The sequence below is a fragment of the Balaenoptera borealis genome (genome assembly GCF_965194805.1).
Source record: "Balaenoptera borealis genome assembly, chromosome: 4".
NCBI classification, from domain to species: domain Eukaryota; kingdom Metazoa; phylum Chordata; class Mammalia; order Artiodactyla; family Balaenopteridae; genus Balaenoptera; species Balaenoptera borealis.
This window is the reverse complement of record NC_138861.1, coordinates 82355077-82373559: the sequence shown is the minus strand read 5'-3', so window position 1 is coordinate 82373559 and position 18483 is coordinate 82355077. Positions and strand designations below refer to the sequence as shown.

General features: G+C 35.5%; 1 protein-coding gene, 1 long non-coding RNA gene and 1 pseudogene across 4 annotated transcripts in view; 1 reads left to right on the top strand and 2 right to left on the bottom strand.

Annotated features, from left to right (window-relative positions):
* The window catches only part of LOC309628126, a 1093693-nt gene that overhangs the window by 973670 nt on the left and 101540 nt on the right, over positions 1-18483 (top strand). The window lies entirely within an intron of this gene.
* KCTD8 (potassium channel tetramerization domain containing 8) overlaps positions 1-18483 on the bottom strand; it is a 263202-nt gene that overhangs the window by 209628 nt on the left and 35091 nt on the right. The window lies entirely within an intron of this gene.
* Positions 3013-9366, bottom strand: LOC309628077 (enhancer of rudimentary homolog pseudogene; annotated as a pseudogene). The gene has a single exon. The product of its transcript is annotated as an enhancer of rudimentary homolog pseudogene (transcript).

The following is an 18483-nucleotide window of genomic DNA, read 5'->3' as shown; positions in this document are numbered from 1 at the left end:
AAAACTACATAGAGAAAGAGACCTCAATAGTGCCACCATTAACCGCTGTGTGAATTTAAGCAAAACTCTTGAGTCACAGAAGCCAGCTTACCCAGAAGCTACTAAAGCTTAAGCTTCAAGGATCCCTCCCAGGCCCTAGGAGGAACCCTAGCAATGGATTTACACTTAGATCTTCATAAAATTTGCAAAAGATATTTTAACTGCAATTGATTCTAATTGCTGTCTTTTCCTATGTTGATTTCTGTCACACTGAAGTGTTTGTGAGCACTTCAGGAATCTGGCTAAGGGGAATTTGAATTAGGAATGCATGCTGTCTGATATACTGAAATTTTAAGTAGCTTCCATAATATTACCCATTCCAGAGTACAAATGGCTTCTAAGAACACTTCTACTGTCCACCAGCACAACTTACTCAGCTTTGAAACACAAAGGCATAGACTGAAGATTATATCATGATATAATTGTGTCCTTTGCCACCCACTATTAAAAGTATGTGGTCAGTGAAGGAGAAACAAGATTGTCAATGAATGGAGCCAGAAGCTAATCTGTGAGAAATTCTTTCACTTATCAACACTTTAATGTAAAAATGAAAATGGAAAATTTATCAACACACAGTTAAAACGGAAGATATCTCTTGTCAAGATACTCAACAATGAGCATATGTAAGCATAAAAGCATATTTTGGCAGGTTTCGAGTTGAGCAAAATAGAATTTATCAGAATTACTCTGTTTGCTGATCATAATGTGAGTACATCTGTGTGTAAAGTCACATGGTTTATGCATCTCAATGATAAAAAAATATATTTCAGTCATACCAGAGGAAAAGCTGAATTTTCTCTCATTTTTCCTATAGAAAATATTACAAAACCCTTTTAGTAGGTAGAAGGTAGAGGCATTCTATTAGTTTGCTAGGGCTGCTACAGTAAATATCACAGACTGGGTGGATTAAACAAAAGAAATTTATCTTCTTGTGGTTCTAGAGGCTGGAAGTCCAAAATCAAGGTGTCAGCAGGTTTGGTGTTTCCTTGGGCCTCCCTCCCTTGCCTTGCAGATGGCAACCTTGTGACTGAGTCTTCACATGGTCCTTTCTCTGTGAGCACACATTCCTGGTGTCCCTTTGTGTGTCCTGATCTCCTCTTCTTCAAAGGATACCAATCAGATTTGATTAGGGTCCACCCTACAGGCCTCATTTTAACTCGAAGGCCCTATCTTCATTCTGAGATACTAGGGGTGAGGGTCTCAACACACTAATTTTGGGGGAACACAATTCAGCCCATAACAGACACTAAGAGTATGAAGCCATAAAATGTAATAAAAAAGTAACTTTTGTAAACAATTAACAATTTTTTAACATCTTTATTGGAGTATAATTACTTTACAATGGTGTGTTGGTTTCTGCTTTATAACAAAGTGAATCAGCTATACATACACATATATCCCCATATCTCTTCCCTCTTGCGTCTCTCTCCCACCCTCCCTATCCCACCCCTCTAGGTGGTCACAAAGCACCAAGCTGATCTCCCTGTGCTATGCAGCTGCTTCCCACTAGCTATCTATTTTACATTTGGTAGTGTAACCACCAATGTCCATGCCACTCTCTCACTTCGGATTTTGGGATGTTTTCAGCATTTGTCATCTTTTTTAAATGTGCAATTTGTTGCAATTTATTTTCTCATGTGAAAGATACATTCACTTTTGTACTGAATTTTTTATTCATAATTTGCTTTGTATTCCTTCAAGAGAGCTGCTTGCCCTCCATATTGCACTGGATTCGGTCATTACAAAAAGGAGGATCCATTCCCATCTCATAGATTCAATATCTTTATGGGTTCAATTGATTAATCTCTAAAATAGAAATCATTTTGTTGATGTTGAAAAATGATGTAGTTTCCATTTCAATACAAGATATCTGCATTTTGCAAAGAAATGGTCATCTCTGAAATGTCATATATTGAAATTGTTTCCTAGAAGGCCATACATAAAGTGTGTTTTTCCTAATATACAACTGTCCTTAAATCCAGACATTAAATTCCTTGCCGTGTTATTATATTTCATGTCTTGTTCCTACCTCTATATATAAAAGTCATAAGTAGAAAAAAGTTTAAATACCAATGAAGGAAATGTTGCCTAGTGACACCAGCAGTATCTACATGAGCCTGCCCTTGCCAAGAGGACAAAGAAGTATGACATTTTACATTTCTATATTATAGTCTATACATCATTCTTTAATGAGGTACTAATTGTGTAAACCTGTATAGAGCTTCTCCTGGATCATCAGCATGCCCTTGAGTATGATCTAAGTTTTGCCTTAGGTCTAAGGAGATAGAATCCAGAAGAGGAAATAGACTGAATGACCTCAAGAGCTGGCCTGTTTGACAGACAAGCAGGGCAGTAGCGAGAGAGAAAAATCGGGAAGCTGATTCATAAAATCCTCATATTTTGCATTTCAAGAAATCTCCTAACTCACACTCATTCAAGTTTCTACCATTTTATGTTTAATTTCATGTTTAAAGTCACATAAAAGTAATGAAGCTTGTCAAGCAATCTCACTTTAAACAAGTAAGAAGAATTCAGGTCAGATTTCAGGTGCTAAATGCCTCTCTTGTTTCATAATAATCACGGTTCACCTTCATATGGCAAGGTTTGAAGTAAAATATTTTGGGTTCCTTAGGACAAAGCTGCCTTGAAAAGCCTAAAGAAAGTACAGTTCAAAGTAAATAACCGCAATTCTATTTTTCAAAATTTAAATTTCATGAGCTTCTTAACTTAGGTCTGGATTTCTACCTTCTAGGATCTAATATTAATGATCATATTTACCAGCTTTGTTCCAACCAAAACAATAGCAGAAAAAGGATTTAAAACACTCATGCCTGGTCTTAGGTCAAAAAATAATTGCAAAATGTGCTCCTACTAAGGGTAAAAGATCTGATTAGCCAGGTCGTTAAAATCAAGCAAGAGTAGAATAGGGCATGGTCATAATTAGTGTCACTCTTCTAATTTTCTTGTTTTGTCCTCTGGAACTCTACTCAAATAGCCCCACATAGCAAGAAAAAAGTATTATCCATTCTTCTCTTAACCCAAGCTAAAAACCAAAAAGTTTCTTAATGGTGGTCAATGTTAACTTGGGGATGAATTAACCAATCATCCTTCTAGTTATGAGTATTTTTTTTAGCTAAAGAACATTTATTTGTTTTTCACTAAGACTTTGTCTTGAGGACATAACTAAACCGCATCACCACCCTCCACCCCAATGTAAAGAAGGGTTAGTACAGTGAATGTTATAAAGCAGATAGGAACAGTTTCAAGGATTGGAACCAACATTAACTGACAAAAACCAACTTCCATCTAAATCATCATAAAAATGTTTAAGTAAAAAAAAAGGAGGGGGCAGGGGGGAAAGGTGGTTTCAGATTGAACAAGATCCTCACATTTCATCTAATACATTCAATCCTGGCTGGAGTGCACCAAAATGGAAACAGGATTACTATAATACAAAACTTCCACTACAGCACACTGTACACAGCTGTGTTCCAAGCCCACCCCTGTCCCCCTAATGCTTCCAGACTCAACTCTTTCCTGGCCTGTTGGGCCTGTTGACAAAGGAGCACCTGGATCTTCTCTTTAATCCAGTCTTTGTTATAAGGCTGGTATGTCTGGGTATCAGCTCAGTAAACAAGGCAGCTGAGGTCTGCCAGGTCATCAATAAAATCAAACAACTGACTCATATCATATGTGATAGAGCGGCTGTTGGGATTCATTCTCTTCAGATATTCTTCATACATTTTACAAACACCTTCCATGCATTCATTCACAGATTCATAGTCAGCATAAATTCTGCCTTCTGGCCTCTTGGTAGGCTTTACCAGCAAAATGGTGTGAGACATCGCACCAAACTCTCTGCAGCCACTCCTGACTCGGCCGCTGCACCTAGTTATGGGTATTTTGAAGAGCTTGCCCAGTTTCCTCCAGAGAACAACCAATAGTACAGTTCTTCTCATTCCAAAGAGTATCTTTATACTCTGAGCCATTCTCCTAACAAGTTTTAGAGGGAACTAAACAAGAGTAGAAGAAATGGGTGGTTACGCTAGAAGATTAGCATGATATTTTGGCAGCCCTGCTTTCTTTGAGATCAACTTATATTTTGCACTTCTTTGTAAAGTTACAGTCAATAGAAAAATATAATACACCTCCTCTAGATTGAGACATTTCTGCTTTCTTCATTATATTCTGGATGCCCTCTTCCTCTCCCCACACTGGGATAGCATCCAAGGATGAGGAGGTGAAAATACAGTGGATATCAGTTCTGAGGTTAAGATAGAAAATGGACAAATATTTGGTAGTCAGCATAGCATGCAAAGGATATACTGGATATCTTTCAAGACCAAAATATAGTCTGGATAGTTAACTTCAAAGTATAATTTTATGCACTGAAAGATATGGCTCTTCTCTTTACTTAACTCAAACATGATCTATAAAATATCAAATGTAAGAAAAGGATTTAGGAGAATAAATATCTATGGGAATGACAGATTTGACCAAAAAGAAAAAAAGTTGAAGTAAAATTTTTGAAAAAAATTCAAGTGATTCAAGTGCATCCCATCTGTGCTTCTTGTCACATTATTTTTATCCTCAAATTTACATATTGTATTTACAAATGTTTCTGTTCTCAGGTTAATTTTAAGAGCTCAAGTTGGGTATTTAAATGTTTGAATTAAGCATAACAACTAAATAAATATGAGAACACAAATCTTGGATGTTAAATGCATATAGAAGACTATCAAATTTGTCTTCTTAATCCTCAGCCAACACTTGAGTTCAGTTCCATCTATAGTCCACTAGAGATTCCACTGTATTGTCCAACCATCAACCCACAATTCTCTAAATACATTACTTTTTCTTCCTCAGCAAAGTACTGCTTTACATTGTTTCCTTACTTCAATCAATATTATCAAAATTCTTTCAATTATTTAAAACACAAATTTCAGCATCTTCATTTTCTCTTTCATCTCTTTCATCCCCAAATAAGTTCTAAAGACACTGCCTTCCAAAATCTCCTCTTTTATTAACTTAGGCAAAGTTTTCATCATTCTCATCTCAATTACTACAATAAACTCCTAATTCATTTTAATGTTCAAACACTACCTCTTTCTAGTTACCCTGACATAGACATCACATTAATTTTTTTTTAATTCACTATTTTCACCATGACATTCCATCACCCTGGATCAAATCCTTCAATAATTATTTACCACCTACTCTAACAATTTTAAGCTTTCTAGTCTGTTACCTACTTTCTCACACTGCCTACCAAATTCTCATACTTCAAGAGTTAATCTGGTCTCACCTCTTCTCTGATTTTTCTTTATCCTGTGTCATTAGAAGCAGTACGGTAGAGTAGGAAACATTTACTCTGAGGTTTCAGGTGACTGTGAGATGAAATCCCAGCCCTGTCATCTATCCACTGGGAAGAACAAGTTAAATCCTTGAACCTTGGCTTCATTATATGCAATACATGAGATAATAAAGCCAAATTCCTATGGCCAATGAAAGATTAAATGAAACAGTGTATGTAAAGTACTAGCAAGGACAAATGATTTTACTTGGCAGATTATTAAATACTAATCCATATTTCTAAATATAATAGTAAAGTATTGTTAAAATTATGACCTGGACTCACCAAATGATGCCTAAACATTTATTAAACAAAAAAGAAATATCTGTAGCAAACTTTTATTACTGCCATACATTCTGGTTCTATGAGCCCTTTGAAAACTGATAATATATACCTGGTGTATATCCTTCTTTTAACTAGAATTCTTTATTAACAAAAAAATAAATAAATAATAATTCCCTCAAATGACATATCCACAAACAGCCAGACAAAATTTAATATATTTAATGGTTAAGAAATGAGTGTGAAGATTTTTGAATTTAGAAAGACCTGAATGGAAAATTTCTAGCCATCCTTTTAGAATTACGATTCTTCTGAGTGAAATGATTGACAAAGAAGAAAGTGACATTTTTAAATATCCAAGGGAGACCCCAAGCATAGTCTGCAGCTCTTCCAAGACAGAACTGTCATACAGTATAAAGTTGTGCTGGCAGAGCAGTCCATATCCTCTAATGGGCAGGAGGACAAGCTGGTGACTCAAGTGGTCTAGCTGTAAGAGGCATGGTGGTAGCAAGCACCCACTTGGAGAGATTATAAGGAACTGATGGGGTAAGAGGGACATTCAGAAACTAAGAAATAATAGTGAAGTGGTAGCTGGGTGCTTATCTTTAGCTTACACAAAAATAATCATTTTAAGGGACATAATACAGTAACATTTTACCAACTTGGTAGAGATTATGAAGCTAGCAATTTCAACCATGTAGAAAAATATACTCAAAAATCTGCAGAAGAAAAAAAAAAGCTTTCAGCCATCTTTATTATTTTGGAAAGAATTGAATGACTCTCATTATCAGCTTTCCAGTTTATGGTGTATTTTAAAAGAGCAAGGGTTGAAATAAGTGATAGAAGAGAGCACCTAGGAAACAGAAAAAAAGAAATTGGCAACTAAATACCTGACATAAAGGACAAAAGGAGAAAACACAGCATTCCGAGGCTTTTATTACAAGTTCTCTCAGCCTTATATTTTTCAATTGCTCCAGGGGCTTCACTTAACTTTTTAAGAGTACAATGACTAGTATTCTGAATGAAGAACCTTCTTAATTTTACTCATCCTCCAAAAAACTCTCCGTAAAATATATTGCATAATTTCCTCCATTATTATACATATTACATAGATTCTAATATAATCTTTTTTCTTGAGATATTGCTGTAAAAAGCTAAAGTACTTAAATACTCTGAGAATAAAAAGTATGTTCTCTTTATTCTGTGAATTATATAGAAATTGTGTTCAAGCTAATAAATATGGTCCTCTTGTTTGATGGATCTCAACATCACTCTGGATTAATGCCTAGTGACAAATATTGACTAAATATAACACTAAATCACATTAATGATAAACATGCATTGAATACTTTTTATGGTCTAATACTGGGTCATACTCTTTGCCTGTTTTATCTTACTAAATAGTCTAAATCATTTTTATGCTATAACTGTAATTATTATTCTTATTTTACAGTTGAGAAAACTGAAGCATACAAACGTAAATTAATCTTTCCATATTCCTAATGAAAAGGGACAATAGTATATATGTTGTGATTCCCTGATTGGTCATTTTCCAAAACAGCTGTACAAAGTACTGTGTTAACATAATTAAGAGTTTCCGGCATCTAACACATTTGGAGAACTTAAGGTTAGGTTCAATATATTTCACACAGGACTTTTGAATGACCTTAATATCTTAAGGGGCACTAGGTCTCCAAGAAGGGTACATAAAATGTAGACTAACATTCAGTTAATCTCACCATTATTTGATCATGCACTCCACTTTTCTTAGAGTATCTTGAAAAACTAGTTTTTCTTGGGACAAACTTAGAAAACAGCTTATTTATAAAAAGTACAATAATTGTTTTCATACAATCATTAGTCCTTTGATACAAAGTTGAGGATGTAATGCCAAAAAAACACAATTCATAAAAATAATTCTGTTTTTCCAAATATAGTACTCATGGTGTTATGGGTTGAATTGTGTCCCCCAAAGAAGGTATGTTGAAATTCCAACCCCCAGGTCTTCAGAATATTACCTTATTTGAAACTAGAGTTGTAACCCATGTAATTAGTTCAGATGAGGTCATACTGGAGTAGGGTAGGGCCTTATTCTGATATGACTGGTGTCCTTATAAGAGGAGGAGAGACACAGGAAGGAGAATACCATGTGAAAACACAGACACACTGGGAAAATGCCATGTAATGACAGAGGCTGCAGTTGCAAGCCAAGCAACAGACTGATAGCCACCAACAGCCACCAACAAACAGGCAAGGCAGGAGTCTACTAAATGTCTTAGTGGAGCATGGCCCTGCAGATACCTAGATTTTGAACTTCTCCAGAATTGTAAGATAATAAATTTCCATTCTCTTAAGTCACCCAGTATATGGCACTTCCTTACAGCAACCCTAAGGAAACCAATATGCATGGGTTACAAGAACACAAAATATTGATACCTTGAACATGGGATAAAATATAGAATATTTAGAGTAAAGCACTGTGGAATAATTGGAGAGAGTAGATAATTTGGAAAGAAACTTGAGAGCAGAGAGTCATGTGGATGAGAAGAGATCTACTTGTTTATATTAATTTTTTTAAAAACTAAAGTAAGTATTTGAACATCTGTCTAAACATCAATTTTCTTATCTGGAAAGTGGGGTTTCCAGCTCATTCCTTACAGGATTATTATGATGATTAAGTGGGAAACACAGTATATAGGAAGCAATCAAGACATATTATTACATTAGCTACTTCATACCATCAAGTTATCTCTCCAGCCCAGACCTCATGTTATCTCAGAGAAGTCCAAAGTCACTGAAAACGTGTGATTCTAGTGAAGAAAGAATGGATACTATAGAGGGCAGGTAGCAGAAGCAAGAAGAACCACAATTCTGTAGTCTGCTGAACGAAAAACACACTCACAGAAAGACAGACAAAATAAAAAGGCAGAGGACTTTGTACCAGATGAAGGAACAAGATAAAACCCCAGAAAAACAACTAAATGAAGTGGAGATAGGCAACCTTCCAGAAAAAGAATTCACAATAATGATGGTGAAGATGATCCAGGACCTCAAAAAAAGAATGGAGGCTAAGATCAAGAAAATGCAAAAATTTTAACAAAAACCTAGAAGAACTAAAGAACAAAAACCAGAGATCAACAACACAATAACTGAAATGAAAAATACACTAGAAGGAATCAATAGCAGAATAACTGAGGCAGAAGAACGGATAAGTGACCTGGAAGACAGAATGATGGAATTCATGGCCATGGAACAGAAAAAAGAAAAAAGAATGAAAAGAAATGAAGACAGCCTAAGAGACCTCTGGGACAACATTAAACACAGCAATATTCACATTATAGGAGCCCCAGAAGGAGAAGAGACACAGGAAGGACCCAAGAAAATATTTGAAGAGACTATAGTCGAAAACTTCCCTAACATGGGAAAGGAAATAGCCACCCAAGTGCAGGGAGTGCAGAGAGTCCCAAGCAGGATAAACCCAAGGAGAAACATGCCAAGACACATAGTAATGAAACTGACAAAAATTAAAGACAAAGAAAAATTACTGAAAGCAACAAGGGAAAAACGACAAATAACATACAAGGGAACTCCCATAAGGTTAACAGCTGATTTCTCAGCAGAAACTCTACAAGCCAGAAGAGAGTGGCATGACATATTTAAAGTGATGAAAGGGAAGAACCTACAACCAAGATTACTCTACCCGGCAAGGATCTCATTCACATTCCAGGGAGAAATCAAAAGCTTTACAGACAAGCAAAAGCTAAGAGAATTCAGCACCACCAAACCAGCTCTACAACAAATGCTAAAAGGGACGTCTCTAAGTGGGAAACACAAGAGATGAAAAGGACCTACAAAAACAAACCCATAACAATTAAGAAAATGGTCACAGGAACATACATATCAATAGTTACCTTAAACGTGAATGGATTAAATGCTCCAACCAAAAGACACAGGCTTGCTGAATGGATACAAAAACAAGACCCAAATATATGCTGTCTGCAAGAGACCCACTTCAGACCTATGGACACATACAGACTGAAAGTGAGGGGATGGAAAAAGATATTCCATGCAAATGGAAATCAAAAGAAAGCTGGAGTAGAAATATTCACATCAGATAAAATAGACTTTAAAATAAAGAATGTTACAAGAGACAAGGAAGGACACTACATAATGATAAAGGGATCTATCCAAGAAGAAGATATAACAATTATAAATATGTAGGCACCCAACAGAGGAGCACCTCAATCCATAAGGCAAATGCTAACAACTATGAAAGAGGAAATCGACAGTAACACAATAATAGTGGGGGACTTTAACACCTCACTTACACCAATGGACAGATCATCCAGACAGAAAATTAAAAAGGAAACACAAGCTTTAAATGACACAACAGACCAGATAGATTTAATTGATATTTATAGGACATTCCATCTGAAAACAGCAGATTTCATTTTCTTCTCAAGTGCACACAGAACATTCTCCAGGATAGATCACATCTTGGGTAACAAATCAAGCCTCGGTAAATTTAAGAAAATTAAAATCATATCAAGCATCTTTTCTGACCACAACACTATGAGATTAGAAATAAATTACAGGGAAAAAAACGTAAAAAACAGAAACACATGGAGGCTAAACATTACATTATTAAATAACCAAGAGATCACTGAAGAAATCCAAGAGGAAATCAAAAAATACCCAGAGACAAATGACAATGAAAATACAGTGATCCAAAACCTATGGGATGCAGCAAAAGCAGTTCTAAGAGGGAAGTTTAGAGCATTACAATCCTACCTCAAGAAACAAGAAAAATCTCAAATAAACAATCTAACCTTACATCTAAAGGAACTAGAGAAAGAAGAACAAACAAAATCCAAAGTTAGTAGAAGGAAAGAAGCCATAAAGATCAGAGCAGAAATAAATGAAATAGAAACAAAGAAAACAATAGCAAAGGTCAATAAAACTAAAACCTGGTTCGAGAAGATGAAAAAAATTGACAAATCTTTAGCAGACTCGTCAAGAAAAAGAGGCAGAGGACTCAAACCAATAAAATTAGAAGTGAAAAAGGAGAAGTTACAACGGACACTGCAGGAATACAAAGCATCATAAGAGACTACTAAAAGCAACTCTATGCCAATAAAATGGACAACCTGGAAGAAATGGACAAATTCTTAGAAAGGTATAACCTTCCAAGACTGAACCAGAAAGAAATAGAAAATATGAACAGACTGATCACAAGTAATGAAATTGAAACTGTGATTAAAAATCTTCCAACAAACAAAAGTCCAGAACCAGATGGCTTCACAGGTGAATTATATCAAACATTTAGAGAAGAGCTAACACCCTTCCTTCTCAAACTCTTCCAAAAAATTGCAGAGGAGGGAACACTCCCAAACTCATTCTAGGAGGCTACCATCACCCTGATACCAAAACCAGACAGAGATACTACAAAAAAAGAAAATTACAGGGCTTCCCTGGTGGCACAGTGGTTGAGAATCTACCTGTCAATGCGGGAGACACAGGTTCGAGCCCTGGTCTGGGAAGACCCCACATGCCATGGAGCACTAAGCTCACATGCCACAACTACTGAGCCTGTGCTCTAGAGCCCAGGAGCCACAACTACTGAAGCTCACGCGTCTAGAGTCCATGCTCTGTAACAAGAGAAGCCACCACAATGAGAAGCCCGCAAACTGCAACGAAAAGTAGCCCCTGCTCTCTGCAACTAGAGAAAGCCCATGCGCAACAACAAAGACCCAACGCAACCAAAATAAATAAATAAATAGAATTTTGAAAATAAAAAAAAGAGAAAATTACAGACCAATATCACTGATGAATATAGATGCAAAAATCCTCAACAAAATACTAGCAAACAGAATCCAACAACACATTAAAAGGATCATACACCATGATCAAGTGGGATTTATCCCAGGGATGCAAAGATTCTTCAATATACGCAAACTAATCAATGTGATACACCACATTAACAAACTGAAGGATAAAAACCATGTGATATTCTCAATAGATGCAGAAATAGCTTTTGACAAAATTCAACACCCATGTATGATAAAAACTCTCCAGAAAGTGGGCACAGAGGGAACCTACCTCAACATAATAAAGGCTATATATGACAAACCCACAGCAAACATCATTCTCAATGGTGAAAAACTGAAAGCATTTCCTCTAAGATCAGGAACAAGACAAGGATGTCCACTCTTGCCAGTATTATTCAAAATAGTTTTGGAAGTCCTAGCTATGGCAATCAGAGGAGAAAAAGAAATAAAAGGAATCCAAATTGGGAAAGAAGTAAAACTGTCACTGTTTGCAGATGACATGATACTATACATAGGTAACCCTACAGATGTCACCAGAAAACTACTAGAGCTAATTAATGAATTTGGTAAAGTTGCAGGATACAAAATTAATACACAGAAATCTCTTGCATTCCTATACACTAACAACAAAAAATCTGAAAGAGAAATTAAGGAAACACTCCCATTTACCATTGCAATAAAAAGAATAAAACACCTAGGAATAAACCTAAGGAGAAAAAAGACCTGTATGCAGAAAACTATAAGACACTGATGAAAGAAATTAAAGATGATATAAACAGAAGGAGAGATATACCATGTTCTTGGATTAGAAGAATCAACATTGTGAAAATGACTATACTACCCAAAGCAATGACTACAGATTCAATGCAATCTCTATCAAACTACCGCTGGCATTTTTCACAGAACTAGAACAAAAAATTTCACAATTTGTATGGAAACACAAAAGACCCTGAATAGCCAAAGCAATCTTGAGAAAGAAAAACGGAGCTGGAGGAATCAGGCTCCCAGACTTCAGACTATACTACAAAGCTACAGTAATCAAGACAGTATGGTACTGGCACAAAACCAGAACTATAGATCAATGGAACAGGATAGAAAGCCCAGAGATAAACCCAAGCACCTATGGTCAACTAATCTATGACAAAGGAGGCAAGGATATACAATGGAGAAAAGACAGTCTCTTCAATAAGTGGTGCTGAGAAAACTAGGCAGCTACCTGTAAAAGAATGAAATTAGAACACTTCCTAACACCATACACGAAAATAAACTCCAAATGGATTAAAGACTTAAATGTAAGATGGGACACTATAAAAGTCTTAGAGGAAAACATAACATAAATCACAGAAAGATCTTTTTTGATCCACCTCCTAGAGTAATGGAAATAAAAACAAAAATAAATAAATTGGACCTAATGAAACTTAAAAGCTTTTGCACAACAAAGGAAACCATAAACAAGATGAAAAGACAACCCTCAGAATGGGAGAAAATATTTGCAAACGAATCAATGGACAAAGGATTAGTCTCAAAACTACATAACCAGCTCATGAAGCTCACTATTAAAAAAAACAAACAACCCAATCAAAAAATGGGCAGAAGACCTAAATAGAGATCTCTCCAAAGAAGACATACAGATGGCCAAGAGGCACATGAAAAGCTTCTCAACATCACTAATTATTAGAGAAATGCAAGTCAAAACTACAATGAGGTATCACCTAACACCAGTTAGAATGCGAATCATCAGAAAATCTACAAACAACAAATGCTGGAGAGGGTGTGGAAAAAAGGGAACCCTCTTGCACTGTTGGTGGGAATGTAAATTGATACAGACACTATGGAGAACAGTAAGGAGGTTTCTTAAAAAACTAAAAATAGAATTACCATATGACCCAGCAATCCCACTACTGGGCATATACCCAGAGAAAACCATAATTCAAAAAGACACATGCACCCCAATGTTCATTGCAGCACTATTTACAATAGCCAGGTCATGGAAGCAACCTAAATGCCCATCGACAGACAAATGGATAAAGAAGATGGTGTACATATATACAATGGAGTACTACTGAGCCATAAAAAGGAACGAAACTGGGTCATTTGTAGAGACGTGGATGGACCTAGAGACTGTCATACAGAGTGAAGTAAGTCAGAAAGAGAAAAACAAATATCGTATATTAACACATATATGTGGAATCTAGAAAATTCATACAGATGAACTGGTTTGCAAGGCAGAAATAGAGACACAGATGTAGAGAACAAACGTATGGACAGCAAGGGGGGAAAGTGGGCGGGGAGTGGTGGTGGGATAAATTGGAAGTTTGGGATTAACATATATACACTAATATGTATAAAATAGATAATTAATAAGAACTTGCTATATAAAAAATAAATTAAAAAAAATAAAACTGTCAACATTTTAAAAAGTAGATTGCAAAAAACATAATCAAATGTATCACATTTATTTTAAAAAAAGGATACTATAAATAGGTTCCCAAGTTATAATTTTTCAAACTTGGTATCCATAAGATACCAAGTGCATTAGCTTAATGGTTCAGAAGACTTAGTACAACTTCTAAAAGCAATACATATATTAGAAGACAGCATCAAGACATATACCTTTGAAAATTTGCCTTCTATGAGAGGAATTCCTATAACATTTGCTTTTTTGATAGACTTGGAGGCAGACCTTGGCCTAAGATTACACATTTTAAGAGCATTTAATTGGACAGAACAGCCCCCAAGTACATAACACAATGAAAAAGGAAGCACTTACAATGATGCCACTCAAAATACAATTTAAAATTAATGCTATCATTTTTCTAGCTGCATTGTCAATTAGTTAAATTATTTAATATGATGTAAAGCTATTTGCCTGAGATTTCATGTAGGTAATTTTTATTTATTTGGAGGGCTGGTCCAAAGCACAAAAATACCCTTCTTTCTTCTCAGTCCTTTCTCCCAGTTATCTTCACCTTGTCATGATCATGCTTTCCTGCTACTGCAATTTAGTCATTAGTTCAGAACCTATAAAATGAATAGACAGCACAATAAAATATTGCCTGTATTCCATCTAGAAGTCACTCCCAGGTAAAAGATTCTTATTCTGTCCTTATATTTTGCTGTTTAATACAGTAAATCCTATAATAACAGTACCTATTACATCTCATCAAGTCAATGCAGACATATAGATAGCATCAATATATGGAAGGCCCTCAAAAAGGAAAATTCATTGTATAATTTACCTAAACTGACAGTGAAAAGCATAAGCACACCTAAAAAAGTCAGATTAAAGTAATTATTAAAATTTTAAAAACTACTATTATGATACATTAATATTTAACTGAATTAGCATCCTTAGGAAAACAGTAATTCCATGGAAATAAATTTCCCAAGTAACTGAAACTTTTAACTGCATTTTTCTTTATTGAAGTATAGTTGATTTACAATATTACATTAGTTTCAGGTATACAGCAGAGTGATTCAGTATTTTTAGAGATTTATACTCCATTGAAAGTTACTACAAGACAATGGCTATAATCCCCTGTGCCATACAATATATCCTCGTTGCTTATCTATTTTGTACATAGTTGTTTGTAACTCTTAATCCCCTACCCCTGTATTTCCCCTCGCCTATTCCTTCTCCTCAATAGTAACCACTAGTTTGTTTTCTATATCTGTGAGAATTTCATTCCTTTTTATAGCTGAGTAATACTCCACCTTATATATATACAACTTCATTACCCATTCATCTATTGATGGACACGGGGTTGCTTCCATATCTTGGCTATGGTAAATAGTGCTGCTATGAACACCTGGGTGTTTGCATCTTTTCAAATTAGTGGTGGGTTTTTTTTCTGGATATATACCCAGCAGTGGAATTGCTGGATCATATGGTAGTTCTATTTTTAGTTTTTGGAGGGATGAAACTTGTAACTTTAAAAGATAAACTTTGGAAAAGAAATCCTCACCCCTACAGGTAGAAATTTCTAAATATATGACCTACATCCTTGCGACTTCTAGTAGGTAACTAAGAAGAACTTGAACGTCAATTAACATTAGCCTGTAAGAGTTGAGCCAGTAAATTTAACACATAAGGAATAAAATGAGCTATTATAGAAACCTGCCTAAAGGACCAGATTTATCCTAAATCAGTGCTTAAAGAGCAGTCTGGAAATCTAACTGCACCATTGTTAAATGTGAAAAATGTAATTATCTGATCAACAGTGTTACAACACCCACAGAAAGACTATCTAGATGGCTGCGGTAGGCAGAATAATGCCCTGTAAACTGTGCAGCCCCCAATCCTCAGAACCTGTGAGTATGTCACTTTACTTGGCAAAAGAGATCTTGCACATGTGATTAAGTTAAGGATCTTGAGATGGGGAGATAAGTATTACCCAGGTGTACCCTGAGTCATTATAAGTGAAAGAGAGTGGCAGGAGAACCAGAGACATAGATTTGAAATATTACTCTGATGGCTTTGAAGATGGAAGGGGTCCAGGAACTAAGCAATACAGGCAGGCTTCTAGAAGCTGGAAGAAGCAAGGAAACAGATTGTCCACTAGAGCCTCCTGAAGAAACACAGCCCTGCTGACACTTAAATTTTAGCCTGATGGACCCTTTCCAGACTTCTGACCTCCAGCACTGTAAAACGTATGTTGTTTTAAGCCACTATGTTTGTGGTAATTTGTTACAGCAGCAATAAATAACTAATATGGTGGACTTCATAGAGTACTGAAAACATACTGAAAAAGAACAAAATATCAGAAAGATTTTTTTATTCAGCATGACCAAAGGAGAAAGACTCTGAAGTGCACTAGTTATTGGAAAGGTATACTCTTTTTGGTCAAGAGACTTTAATGGGTTTTTAAGCAACTTGGATAAAAAAATTCCCAAAACAGTGCAATTCTCTTTGATCTGCTTCAGTGCTCCTCATGAAAACTTCTAGTGACCAAACTGGCATCTAGGATATAAAATAAGAAGAAAGTGCTCAGAGTAGTGAATTGTACTATAAAAATGGCATTGTCTCCACTATAAATGAGCCAAAAGTAGAAGCATCTCCTGATCCTTTTGAGTCCATTTAAAAAGATGCATCTCAACAAATTACCTGCCCTCCTGCCCACTGCCCATAGCTGAGGATTAGATTTATGACCATTCTTTCAGAGGTCTGGGTGTCCTGCCATGATTCCTTCATTAACACTTTTATCTCACTTTTTAATTTTGACACTTACTTGAATAGATATACTGTAAATTATTTGAAATATTTTAAAATATTCAATATTTAATAATTAGATAATTAAACAAATATTTAAATAATTCTGGGGAATTATTGCAGTAACTACAAATATTATAGTAAATATATTTTGAGGGCTTACTATGTGCCAGGCACTGTACCATGAACTGTTAAAACCATAATCTCTTTAATCCTCAAAATAATTTCTGAAGCTTTGCACAGTAAAGAAACGATACTTAGAATAGCTAAGTAACTTGTCCAAGGTCACACAATAAGGATACAGAAGTTGAATCCCCGTGTGTCTGACTGCAAAGCCCCAAGCTCTGAACTATAATCACTGTAATATAACAATGCTATTGGGGGCTACTTATGGCTTTTTACTCACAGCAAATTGTCCCCAAGAGCTAGATTTTTGAAATTCTTGAATGATGTCTCTACTGGTCTTTCCTAGCTTGTTTTCAGAATCTAATTCAGATCTCCCACAGAAATTAGAAAGCAAAGCTTATTTAAAAATATGACCAAATTATATAGCTCATCGGCTATTACTCTAGGAGAGCACTTTATCTACAAGTTGTCTTTGGTGAAACCTTAGCCTTGAAAATTATTTTAAAATAAAATAATACTATCTATTCTAGTAAATTACTAACTCAAAAGAACTTGCCACACTGTTTTATAATCACTGGCAATATGTTTTCCTAGTTACAGTATATCCTACCTGGGATAAAGAATCAGGCATTACTTGGATTTGTATCCCTGTCTATGGCAGATCCTTGAGAAAAATCTCCTCCGTGAAGCCTGAAAAACACACCAACAACACCCACTCGAAACAAGTCTCCCTTCTTGTGGGAAGCTGGAGGCATTAGCAGACTGTATATATTGTAACTGCTGTCCTAAACAAGCTGCCTTAAGGTCTGTGTGCCATTTTCCAAAACTAGAGACTGCATACTGCAATAAGGAAGGAGAACACCAAATACCCTCTAGTTACCTAGAATTTTTTTGCTCCATATTTCTATTTAAAAATAGAGATAAATTTTCTCTGAAGCATCAAAACTGAGGTAAGAAAATTATGCTTGAACGTCATCCAAAGACCCATAACTTCTCCCCTGAGATGATGGAGCCAGAAATCACCCCTTTGCAATAGTTATTTAAGAGAATAATGATAACTTGGAACCTAGACCCACTAGGACAAGTGAATAATTTCACCTTTAGGCAGAGGACCAGAAATAGTTCAACTAATATCTGAATATTGTTTAAGATTGAATTTGATCAGAAAATAAATGAATAGTAAAACCATTTTGTCTAGTTTATGTCTCTTGATGTCCTGAAATTTCTGTCTCATTGTAATTTAAAAAATCAAAGCAGAGTGTTTTCCAGAAAGGTCCGTTACCCCTGACTTGGGCAAATACTAGACCTATCTAGAGATGACAGGTATTAGCTTTCAATATATCTGTGATGTATTAAATGAGTGAATGAATAAATGAATGATGGAAATGTAGGTTGATAAAGCATGTGAGGTTGGAGAAAAAAATCAATCTGAATAAGGCTTTGCAAAGGCAGTGTTTAATTTATCTTTAAAATTCAATTTGTTTAAATGAATATAAACCACTAGACCCAAAAATAGGAAAAGCTGATTATAAATGTTAATTAAAAATATTTAATTTTCTGGGCATGATGAGCCACATGAAGAAATACTATTCACACTCAGATAATTCTCAGAGAACTGCCAAGCAAGAAAAAAAGTTAATTTTGTG